The sequence below is a fragment of the Lissotriton helveticus genome, chromosome 2_1 (assembly GCF_964261635.1).
Source record: "Lissotriton helveticus chromosome 2_1, aLisHel1.1, whole genome shotgun sequence".
Taxonomy (NCBI): Eukaryota; Metazoa; Chordata; class Amphibia; order Caudata; family Salamandridae; genus Lissotriton; species Lissotriton helveticus.
The window spans coordinates 334,486,505-334,497,412 of record NC_136059.1 but is presented as its reverse complement, the minus strand read 5'-3'; the positions used below and the strand labels follow the sequence as shown (position 1 = coordinate 334,497,412).

The following is a 10,908-nucleotide window of genomic DNA, read 5'->3' as shown; positions in this document are numbered from 1 at the left end:
GGCATTGGCAAACGCCAACGGGTAAAACTTCAATCACTGCAAAATACTGCATCTTGAGTGCTGCTCAATGTTCCTAAAGACCAACATATTTCAAATAGCATTAGAGAGCTTCATTGGCTACCAATTAAGCAGCGCATTGAGTTTAAGGCTTTATGCCTGGTGCATAAAGCACTGTACGGGGAGGGCCTGGGGACCTACAGAAACTGTTTCAGTGGTATTTACCAAATAGGAAGCTTAGATCGGCCAACACAGGATTAGTTCAGGTCCCCAGGATCTATAAGGCCAGATGGGGAGGCAGATGTCTCTCATACCGAGCATCGAAGCTCTGGAATGAGCTACCAGCCATCATATGGTTTCAGGAACATGCTCAAGACCTGCTTCTTCCCTGCAAGGGAATGAAGCTGTCTGTCTCAACCACTAACTTGCTCCTCTGCTTCACATAGCGCCAAGACGCCTTGGCATTCCTGTGCTCTACAAGTTTCTTACTCACTCCCTTACTGTTACATCTGGGAGGCAGCCGAGGGTTGGAGGTGTCGGCCGCTCCGCCGTTAATGATCCTTCCACAGGTTCACCTTCGTAAACCTTGTTCCGAATGTTTCTTCCTCTAGATAGTCAAGTTTGATTGTCTTCTCGGCACTCTGCCAGGGCAGTTGCCCACCCCAGTAGGCCAAGCAGAGGACCTCACTAAACCATCCAATCGGTAGTAGCGACGGGCCGTGTGTTCAATGAACAGGTACTTAATCAACGCAAGCTTATGACGCGCACCTATTAGGAATTCCTCGTTCATGGGAAATAAATGCAACCCCCCAATCCCTATCACAAACGGGGTTCAGTAGGTTACCCATACCTGTTGGCAAACGGTAGACAGGTGCTGAGCCATTCAGTGTAGCACATGTGCAGCCCCGGACATCTAAGGTTATCACAGACCTCTTATTGCTCAATCTCATGTGGTTGAACACTACTTGTCTCTCTAAGAAGTTGGACGCCGACCGCTGGGGGTCGTGTAACTAGTTTGCATGGAGGGTTCATTATTGGAATTTGCCAGACAAATTTCTCCATCAACTAAGAATGGCCATGCACCACCACACACAAAAACGAGAAAGAGCTATCAATCTGTCAATCCTTTCTGTGTTCGGGCCGGGTGCGGTTTACTGTGTTGAGTCGAATTAAGCTGCATACTAAACTCCAAGTGGTGCCCTTCTGTCACTTCCTTTAGTTTCAGCTTTGCAACCATATTCCCCCTGGTACCCAAAGACTTTGGTTTCCGGGAAGCTGCTCGGCGTGTCATGGGAATAACGTTGCCGTATCACTAGTTGGCATCGTTTCTGGTCGGAACTACAATGGTATCTAATCGTCTTCGAACCTCCGACTTCCGTTCTTGATTAATGAAATATTCTTTGCAAATGCTTTCGCTTTGGTTCGTCTCTGGCTAGTCCAAGAATTTGACCTCTAGTGGCACAATACGAATGCCCTTGGCCATCCCTCTAATTCATGGCCCCAGTTTTAAAAACCAACAAAATAGAACCAGAGTCCTATTCCATTATTCCAGGCTGAAGGATTCAGGTGACCGGCCTGCTTTGAACACTTTCATTTTTGCAAAGTAAATGCTACGGACCCCCAGGGCACTCAGTCTAGAGCATCAAGGGGGCACCGAGAAGCAGAGGCTGGGACAGGTGGTAGGTTACCTTGCGGCAGACCGTCAGCTCAATCCCAATATCCAACTATGATCTTTTTAACTGCACCAACTTTAATATACACTATTGGAGCTGGAATTACTGCGGCAGCTGGCACCATATTTGCCCTCCAATGGATCCTTATAAAAGGATTTAAAGCAGAGGTCTCCAAACTGGGGGTGCGTCCCTGGGGGATGGGGGGTGGGATGGGTTCCCAGGGTTGCGCAAATGGCTCTTCAAGTACATGTAAATGAAGATGGCCTGGAAGCGCGGCAATGTTTATTTGCCACATTTCCAGGCTGTCTTCATTTACCTTCAGCCCTTGAAGTGAGTGAGAACTGTGATCAGAGTGTTGTGGGGGTGGGGCTTTGTGAATGTGCTGGAAGGGTCAAAGATGCTGCTAAAAACTCACATTCATTTGTAATGCAATAGGTCTTGCATTTGTGAGAGTTAGACCCATTGGCATTGTGAATTATGTTTCTTGATGAATTTCTGAAAACAAAAGAAACGTATGTATTTTATTTTTGCCCCATTTCAATTCTTGACCTATGTGATGATGGCTCAATAATATATTTAACTGAAATCCTGCTAACACCAAAAGTAGCAAATTAATTGCTTCAAAACCCATTGAATATCATTGAGTTAACAATTGGCAGTACTTATTGAGGTGCATAAACATAAATAGTCAGGCCTTTTTGCGGAAATTTAGGTAGAAGCCGATTCTGGTGCAAGCTGTTTTATCTGCTTGAATCAGGATTATAAGCTATGCGGTAAATACATTGATATTGATACATTTATTTGTATTATTTCCTATGAAGCACACCACATGCTGATGGTCTCATTGGGCCCTGGGTCAATTGGAAGGTACTGCCCTCTTTCACTTGGTGATTTGGGAGTGGTAATTGCTTCACAGTGCTGAATACGCAACAGAGCAGTTGCTCTAGGGAAGTACAGAGTCTACCAACCCACCCTGGTACAGGGACAATAGGCTTCAGCAGCAGGTTGGGCACTGGGAAAGAGATGCAGGCAGAGGAAGAGGTATTAGTCTTAGAAATCAAGCTAATCAAAGAACACTAAGGACGATTTTAGAGGTAACAGGGAAAAGAATGACTTAAAATAAGAGGAGAATGTGGGAATGAAGGAAAGGAAGGATTGGTCCAGGGGCAGACAGGCTGGTTCGGAACAAAGGAACATTGGAGTCAAGAGGAAGGGCAATAGGGTCCATTACTAACTGAAGTTTCACGTTGAAGTTAAATAAGAAATTGTAAAAGGGCAATGGGAATTGTTTAGTGGCAGAGGGGATAGGTATTATTTGTTGGAGTACTGTGAGGACATATCACAATATGCAGATGGTTAGTTTTATGTACATTGAGCTCAAACAGCCTTATGACACAGCAATAAGGTGTCCGTGGTGAACCTGTCCCAAAGTAGGTTTAGGAGACTAAACAACTTTGGGACCTTTCCTGTTTAGAACCTCTCCCGTGTGTTGCCGCCAAAGAACCGAGGAAAAGCGCCAGGTCTCCATCGCAGCCTCCCTGTGTCCCAGGAGGGATTGACCGCCCCGCCGCAACTCTACGACTTGCAGCACCCGCTTCGCGGGTGCCGCTGCGCGGCGTGGGCGTGGGGTTGAGGCTGCGGGAGGGCCTGCGAGTCAGAGGAAGGAGGAGGGTGTGCAGCGATTTCCAACCGAGGGCGCGTGCTGCAGGGACTCTCTAGACCAGGAGTCCCTGCGCTGCACAGGCGTGCACGGCTGCGCCCCCCCCTGCAAGACACGCCCCCCGGCCGACCAGAGCATTAAAGTGGGAAGACATCCTGTCTGAAGCGGGACCCTTTCCTGTTTAGAACCTCTCCCGTGTGTTGCCGCCAAAGAACCGAGGAAAAGCGCCAGGTCTCCATCGCAGCCTCCCTGTGTCCCAGGAGGGATTGACCGCCCCGCCGCAACTCTACGACTTGCAGCACCCGCTTCGCGGGTGCCGCTGCGCGGCGTGGGCGTGGGGTTGAGGCTGCGGGAGGGCCTGCGAGTCAGAGGAAGGAGGAGGGTGTGCAGCGATTTCCAACGGAGGGCGCGTGCTGCAGGGACTCTCTAGACCAGGAGTCCCTGCGCTGCACAGGCGTGCACGGCCGCGCCCCCCCCCTGCAAGACACGCCCCCCGGTCGCAACGCTCCCTCGTTAAGAACAGCGCTCAAACGCTCAGCGGGACGCGAGCGGGACGCCGAGCGAAGCCCGGGCAAAGGGCGGGCCCTCCGTGGCCCTCAGAGGCCAGAAGAGGCTGGGCTGGGCCACCCCCCTAAAATCCACTAAAACTGTCCCTGTATTTGGGGATTATGCGGAAGACTGCCAAGAAAGCCAAGATGCCTATCTTGAGATCAAGCACCAAATCAAAAGCAGATCCCCCTCCACCCTTACCAACCCTAACGGCTATCGATAAGATGCTTAAACAAACAATAGGGGCGGTATCGAACGCCATTGCTAACACAGAGAGAAGGCTGTCCCTACCACCCGTGACTATTGTTCAGGAAACACAGGAAGCCCTCATTAATCTAACTGAAGCCTCTATAGATTTGATAGAGGACCCCGATACCACCCTGGCCCTTACTCCCTCTTCCTTTGTTGACTTCCCATGTGCGCAGGTGTCTGCCAAAACTAGCATAGAGCGAATGGATCCACAAATAAATAATTACAAAAAGAAAACAAAAACCTTGGACAAAAATCTGCTTAAGGAAGGCTATAATTGTGGGGTCAAAAAAAGTCCAACTAAAACCAGAAATCACAACCTGGTAACGCCCATAAATCCACCCACACCAGGAATACCCTGCTGGGTTACCAACATGGTGGCGGAGCTAAAAACGGACCTTGAACACTCCATCATGGTACTAATAAAACCCCTCATAGCTAAAATTGATAGATTAACATCACTTGTAAACAACAAGGGGGCAGGTGCGAAAGGCCAACCAGCACAAGAGGGTGCCCGAACAAAACAAAATGAGGCCTTAGCCAAAAGAACAACCAAAGACAAGGCCCCTCCAATACCTGACATGGCAGCAACAAATTCTACCCCAGTCACACAAAAAAGCATCAAAGATACTCAAAAGGTCACTACTACAACAAACACTGGTAAAATCAATAAACAGATACCTACGGAATCTAGTAGACCATCCCCCAGAACCCCCCAAATCTCGGAAGGAAATAGTGCTCAAATTCCCAAAGCGAGTATGAAGACCAACCCGACTCCCTCTAAAACAGCTACTAAGGATAATAAAACAGCAACTCGCTTCAGGTCAATCAATCTTCCGCCTGAAGCCTTACCTTTTGTAGTAGTTTTAACAGGAGTACCACCCTTAAGGGAGGGCAAAAGGGAAACACAAGTAGAGCTAAAAAACAAATGCGCACAGTGGCTACAACTACATAGACCACTGCCCCCTAACATTCACGGGGAGATCCTCTCAGTAAGAAGGGGGGAGTGGATCGGCAAAGGCACAAAGACGATTGCAGGGGACATAATTACGATTAACTTTAGAGACATCGCAGCAGTTAACTACATCTGCAATGCTCCCCCTGGCCTTACTGACTCCCAAATTCACCCGGTACACTTATCTTATTTTTATCCATTCGCACAACAGAGACCTAGGCAGAACAACAGACCATCATTGTTCGGAAGGCCTCACATGGATTTTCAATATGGCCCACCTCAGTGGCAAAGGCCACATTACGTGACCCCAAACTTTGATTCGTTCCTAATGCAGCATGCACATTGGAACAGGTTCAGCGCACTCGAAGAAGTCGATTGACAGGGATGGGAAAAACACCCCCTCACCAATGTTAAGTGGAAGGAGGCAAGACCACTTAACATAGAATCGAGAACGGGGGAAGGAGACAGACTTGAATCCGCATCAATCAAAGGAAACTGCATAAAGCCGTCGATCCTAAGTAAGGGAAAAGGCGGCCAGACAAACTTCCCAATACACAGGCCAGTTACCAAACAGAGTAGATTGGCGACTCCTGGTCGCATACAACCCAGCTTGGTCATACCATCCACAGTGGGAAAACCTACAGCGCCCCGAGCAAGAAATTTTATCGGATCCCCAAAGGAAAAGACTCATGGAAAACTACTGGTTGCATCCTGGAACATTGCAGGTTTAGCGGCCAAATTTGAATCCCAGGAATGGCTTAGCTATATAAATAAATTCCAAATAATATGCTTGCAAGAAACATGGGCAACCGAACAAAATGACTACAGCTTAGAAGGCTATAAAAGCTTTTTTGTCCCTGCCAAAAAGGCAGCTTCGGGGAGATCCAGTGGGGGCCTCGTCACATATGTCAGCTTAGATATCAAGGGCATTTGGTCCAACATTAAAGGGGCCTCACACTACCTCCAAGTACTAAGGTTTGACTCACCAAGACTAACTTTCTTTTTAGTAAACTGGTATAACGCTCCGGGTACGACAGAAAAGGGAACAGCCGTAATCGAGCTGGATGCCTGCTTACAAAACTTGAATTTCTTAAATAAGACACCTAATCCCCCAAGTCTAATACTTACGGGAGATTTTAACTGTCACCTTTGTGATAAATTAAAACCTTTTAACAAAGACTGGTCGAGATGCACCATAACGAAAGGCCCACATTTCATTCACTCAAAAGAGGGATGGGACTTGGAGAGACTAATGAAAAGGTACAACCTGACCCAAACCCTAGACCTCGTCGTGCTGGGTGAAAAAGGAGAACTAACCCCAACATACAAAGGCAGAGGTTGTAACTCTTACATAGATTATGTCTTAGTCTCACCCACACTAAAAAGAAATATTAGCAGAACCTTAATAGACAGAAGCATCTTTAGTGACCACAACCCGGTTATTATTACAATTGAAGGCTTTTATTTTAATACGGGTCCCAAGAGGACCGACACTATAGAAAAAGCAGTGGATCAGGGAAGAAGAATTAAATGGGCCAGGGTCGACGGGGACAGATTCTATAAAAAACTGATAACAGAGGCCTCGGAAGCAATAAACAAATGCCTTGATCCAAGTATGAGCGGAGCTTCAGTGGTGAGGGCATTCGAAGAAATCGCGCTTCACGTAAATAACTCTCTAAAGTCCACCGGGACGAACAAAGCGTCTCAAAATCCACGATGGTTTGACCCAACCTGTACTAAGGCGCTAAAAGAATTGAAAGCCAGCCTCCACGCCATTCCTAGGGACAAGTCCCGGGTTAAACAAAACAGGATTGAATACAAAGATGCCCTGAAAAAACGTAAACAAAGTCTACAAAATCAAGCCTGGGAGGACTTAAGGGACGCCGCGGAAAGGAAAGACTCTGCCAGTTTCTGGAAAGTCATCAATTCCCCATGTTTTCAAGATCAAGGGGTTCCAAAAATTACGAATATTATTTTGCCGGAGCAATGGCAGAAGCATTTCCAGAGTCTATATAATCACTCAAGCCATTCTATTCAGGGGGATGTATCAAGGGGCTTCCAACCGGCGAACTTGGACCTCTCCTTGAAAGAAGTCGAAATGGGAATTGCAGGGCTCAGTAAAAACAAAGCACCGGGCCCGGACGGAATCCCACCTGATCTATTCTTAAGCAGACCCGAACTATGGGCCCCATTGCTTACCAGGGTGCTGAATGAGGCAGCGGTGGCAGGACTGCCTCGGTCCTGGTCTACAGCGACTATAGTTCCAGTCCACAAAAAAGGGAACCGTGACGACCCTCAATGCTACCGACCTATTTCTCTCATCGATGTGACGGCAAAAGTATTGGTGCGAGTCATCTTACAGCGGCTACAAGACTGGGCTGAGGAGCGTCAGGTCCTCTCTGAAATCCAATACGGTTTCAGGGAGGGCAGATCCACCACTGACCAATGCCTAAATTTATATCTCTTGGTAGCTAAATATACCATTGCTGGGAAGGGGTCCATTCACATGGGGTTTATGGACCTTTCAGCGGCCTTCGACCGCGTGAACAGAAGAAAGCTTTGGTCCAAGCTGATAGAACTAGGAGCGGATCCACCGCTAGTGGACACCCTGCAAAATCTCCACTGGAATACAACAGCAAGCGTGAGGTACAATCAAGAGGGAAAAAAGACCGATCCCTTCACCTGCACCAGTGGAGTAAGGCAGGGATGTATCCTCGCGCCCTTCCTTTTTTCCATTTATATTAATTCGCTGGAAAAAGATCTCCTCAAATTGAAGGTTGATTCACCCCAAATCGGTCATCGTGCAGTGCCCGTATTACTTTACGCCGATGACGCGGTTTTGCTTGCCAGAACCCCTTTAGGACTACAAAAACTGATTGATGGGTTTGTAATGTTCATGGACAAACTGGACCTGGCGACAAATCTAGAAAAATCCTACATCATGTCATCGGGGCCACTGACAAAAGGGAACTTTGTCTATCACATTGGGTCACACAAGATAGACCAGGTTAAGACCTTCTCATACCTGGGGGTGCTGTTCGATAACCAGCTAAACTTTAAACCACTGGTGGAAAAACAGGCTATGAAACTGGCTGCATCAGTAGGAGCCATCATGGGGTATGGCCAAAGACTCGGAAGATGGTCCCCTGAACAAATATTGAATTTATACAGATCAATCTGCTGCGCGAAGGTATCTTATGGGGCAGAAGTGTGGGGCTTTTTGGATAACAAAGCTCAGCAAATCCAGACAGAAGAAAATAAATTCCTGAGAAGGATACTGAAAGTGCCCCAGAGTGTACCGGCTCACATCATTCACGAGGAGGTGGGAGAACCCTTTATAGAAGACAGGATTAAAATTAAACCTCTCCTGGCATGGGTTAAACTATGGACCAATCCCGAGGCGACCTTAACAAGACAAATTATACTGGATTGCCTAAAACGAGATAAAGGCCAAGATATCCCCTGGCTGAAATACGTCAAGAAATCCCTAGCAGATATTGACTGTATAAACTTTTTTACATCACCTGACTCTTTAACAACTGAGAGTAAAGTTTGGGTGAAAAAACTATTCCCAGCACGGCTACAGTTACTAAGGGCGGAGAAAGTAAGACATAAACCCACAAGTCTATCCTACAGTGAACTCACAGTAAAGCAAGGAATGGAACCCTATTTGAGAGTCATGTATAACGCCCAGGATCGTTATGTCATGACCCGCTTTAGACTTAACATGCTCCACCATCTCTTCGCGGTTCCGGCGGGGTTCACGCACACAGTGGCAGAGAAGGGTACCTGCGGCTGCGACCATAGGTCTCCGCAGGATACCCTTAATTTTGTTTTATTGTGCCCTTTTTACACCGTACCAAGACGCAAGTTCCTGGTGGGGCTTCTGAAGGACTTAAAGTTTAAACACGCAAAATTGGCCCTGAGGTTCTTACAGGAAGCTGAGGATGCTTACACTCTCTTCTGCACTATAAATTTCATTCGGATGGCAATGCGGCTGAGGAACACCAGATAAGCTGGACCCTAATTTTAACTGTCCCCCTGAACAATTAACTTCTTCTCCCCTAGCCCAATGAATTTTGGTGTCAAAAAACAGATAATTTTAACTTTTATATCCTCTTTTAAACGAAATTTACTTCCGCTTTTTAAAATATTTTTGTGTGTACTCTGTATATGTGCTTTTATGGTGTCTTTTTAAGAACCGAATAAAGTTTACAAATTGAATTAAATTGAATTGACTAAACAACTGCCAAATCCATGTTCAACGTATTTAAAAAACACATGGCAGAGGACGACCAAAGAAGTGAATTGTGCAGCAAAATAATCAGCACAATACACAGAAGTAGGTTCACTGAAAAACATAAGTGTGCAACAAGAACGCATTTGGCTTCCTGTACCACACAATAAGCAAAATTTTTAAAAATACCATAATTCTGTCCTTCAGAATAGATCACGTGTACGTACTAGTTTACAGCACTGAAGAGTTGGATATGCATTACTATGCAGCAGATGATGGATTATGTAGCAAATGCGGTAATATATGTACCCTTTTTTCCTTTCAAAAGGGTCATTCATTAGTGCAGCAGGTACTGCTGCCAGGTATGTAAGTGGCCACTGCTGGTTATCACTAATTAAGCAGATGCAGCAGGACTGGACCCAGGCGTTTGAGGGGTCCACTGCATCACAATTATGACTGTCTACCTTTAAAAAGGGGAATGGGAGCTCATTTTCCTTTCTAGCATTAGGACTGAAGGCACCTTTGCAGAAAAAGGGAGACATCATGTGGGGGCACTTTTTTCCTGAAAGGAATAAAGAGCCTGATTTAAAATCGGAATGATGGTCGGGCATGGTGGGGATGAGGTGAGAGATGCAAAGGAGATAGTGTGCTACTCGGGACTACTGTTATCATACATGCAGCCGGTGTAGTTGCACTGGGGTCAGTACATGTTTTTGTTTGAGGTATTAGTTGTTTTACAAGTCTCATATTTAGTGTGGTTTATGAGCTTTATAGAAAAAGTACTCCTGAAATCATTTCATAAGCCCCACCCCTTGCACTCAGCCATGTAACCCCAGTCCCCCAATCCTTGCCATAAAGTTTTGGAGAGGGGCCAGACCTCAAAACATTTTCTTAGGGGAGGCTCAGAGCAAAAACTTTGAAGATCTCTGATTTAAAGTGTACTCATTCCATATATATGTTGCTAATCGTCGTCACAACTCCCCAAGTTGGGAGTGGGTAATTTGCCCGCTTGCTACCTTCCTTAGATGTGGTAGCCGTTTCTCAGGCTACCTCTCCGGAATTGAACCCTGATTCATTGTTACCTGTGGTCACCATGGTAGGCACATAAAGTACCATGTCACAGGGACGTGCATTCGGCTCAAGGTTATCTAGAGTCACCAAAGCAGCCGGGTGAGCCTGGAATGGTCTTGGTCTGGTAAATGCACGCATCCTGGGAGGTCAGCCCTCGTCGGTATGTATTATCTCTAGAATTACCACAGTTATCCAAGTAACAGATGGAGAGATCAAAGGAACCATAACTGATTTGTTGAGCCATTCGCAGTTTCACTGTACCAACCATGTGCACTTACACGTGCATGGCTGAAACTTTGAGGCAAGCATAAGCTACTGGCAGGATCAACCAGGTAGCTGCACCTGTTGGACATGTAGTTGGGAGCCGTGTGCCCATCCACGACCAACCTTCGCACCCCTCAGGAGCCTCCTGGGAACACCCTCTCGTCCGGCAGTTGGGGTTTTGCTGGGAGGACAGGTGCAGTCGTACGGTCACCGGCGAGCCCAGCCATCTCCACAGAAAGGAGAGGCTGGCCAA

General features: G+C 46.9%; 1 pseudogene; it reads right to left on the bottom strand.

Moving 5' to 3' along the window:
* Positions 1 to 549: 549 nt before the first annotated feature.
* On the bottom strand, positions 550 to 1,931 carry LOC144820694 (18S ribosomal RNA; annotated as a pseudogene).
* Between the last annotated feature and the right edge of the window lie 8,977 nt (positions 1,932 to 10,908).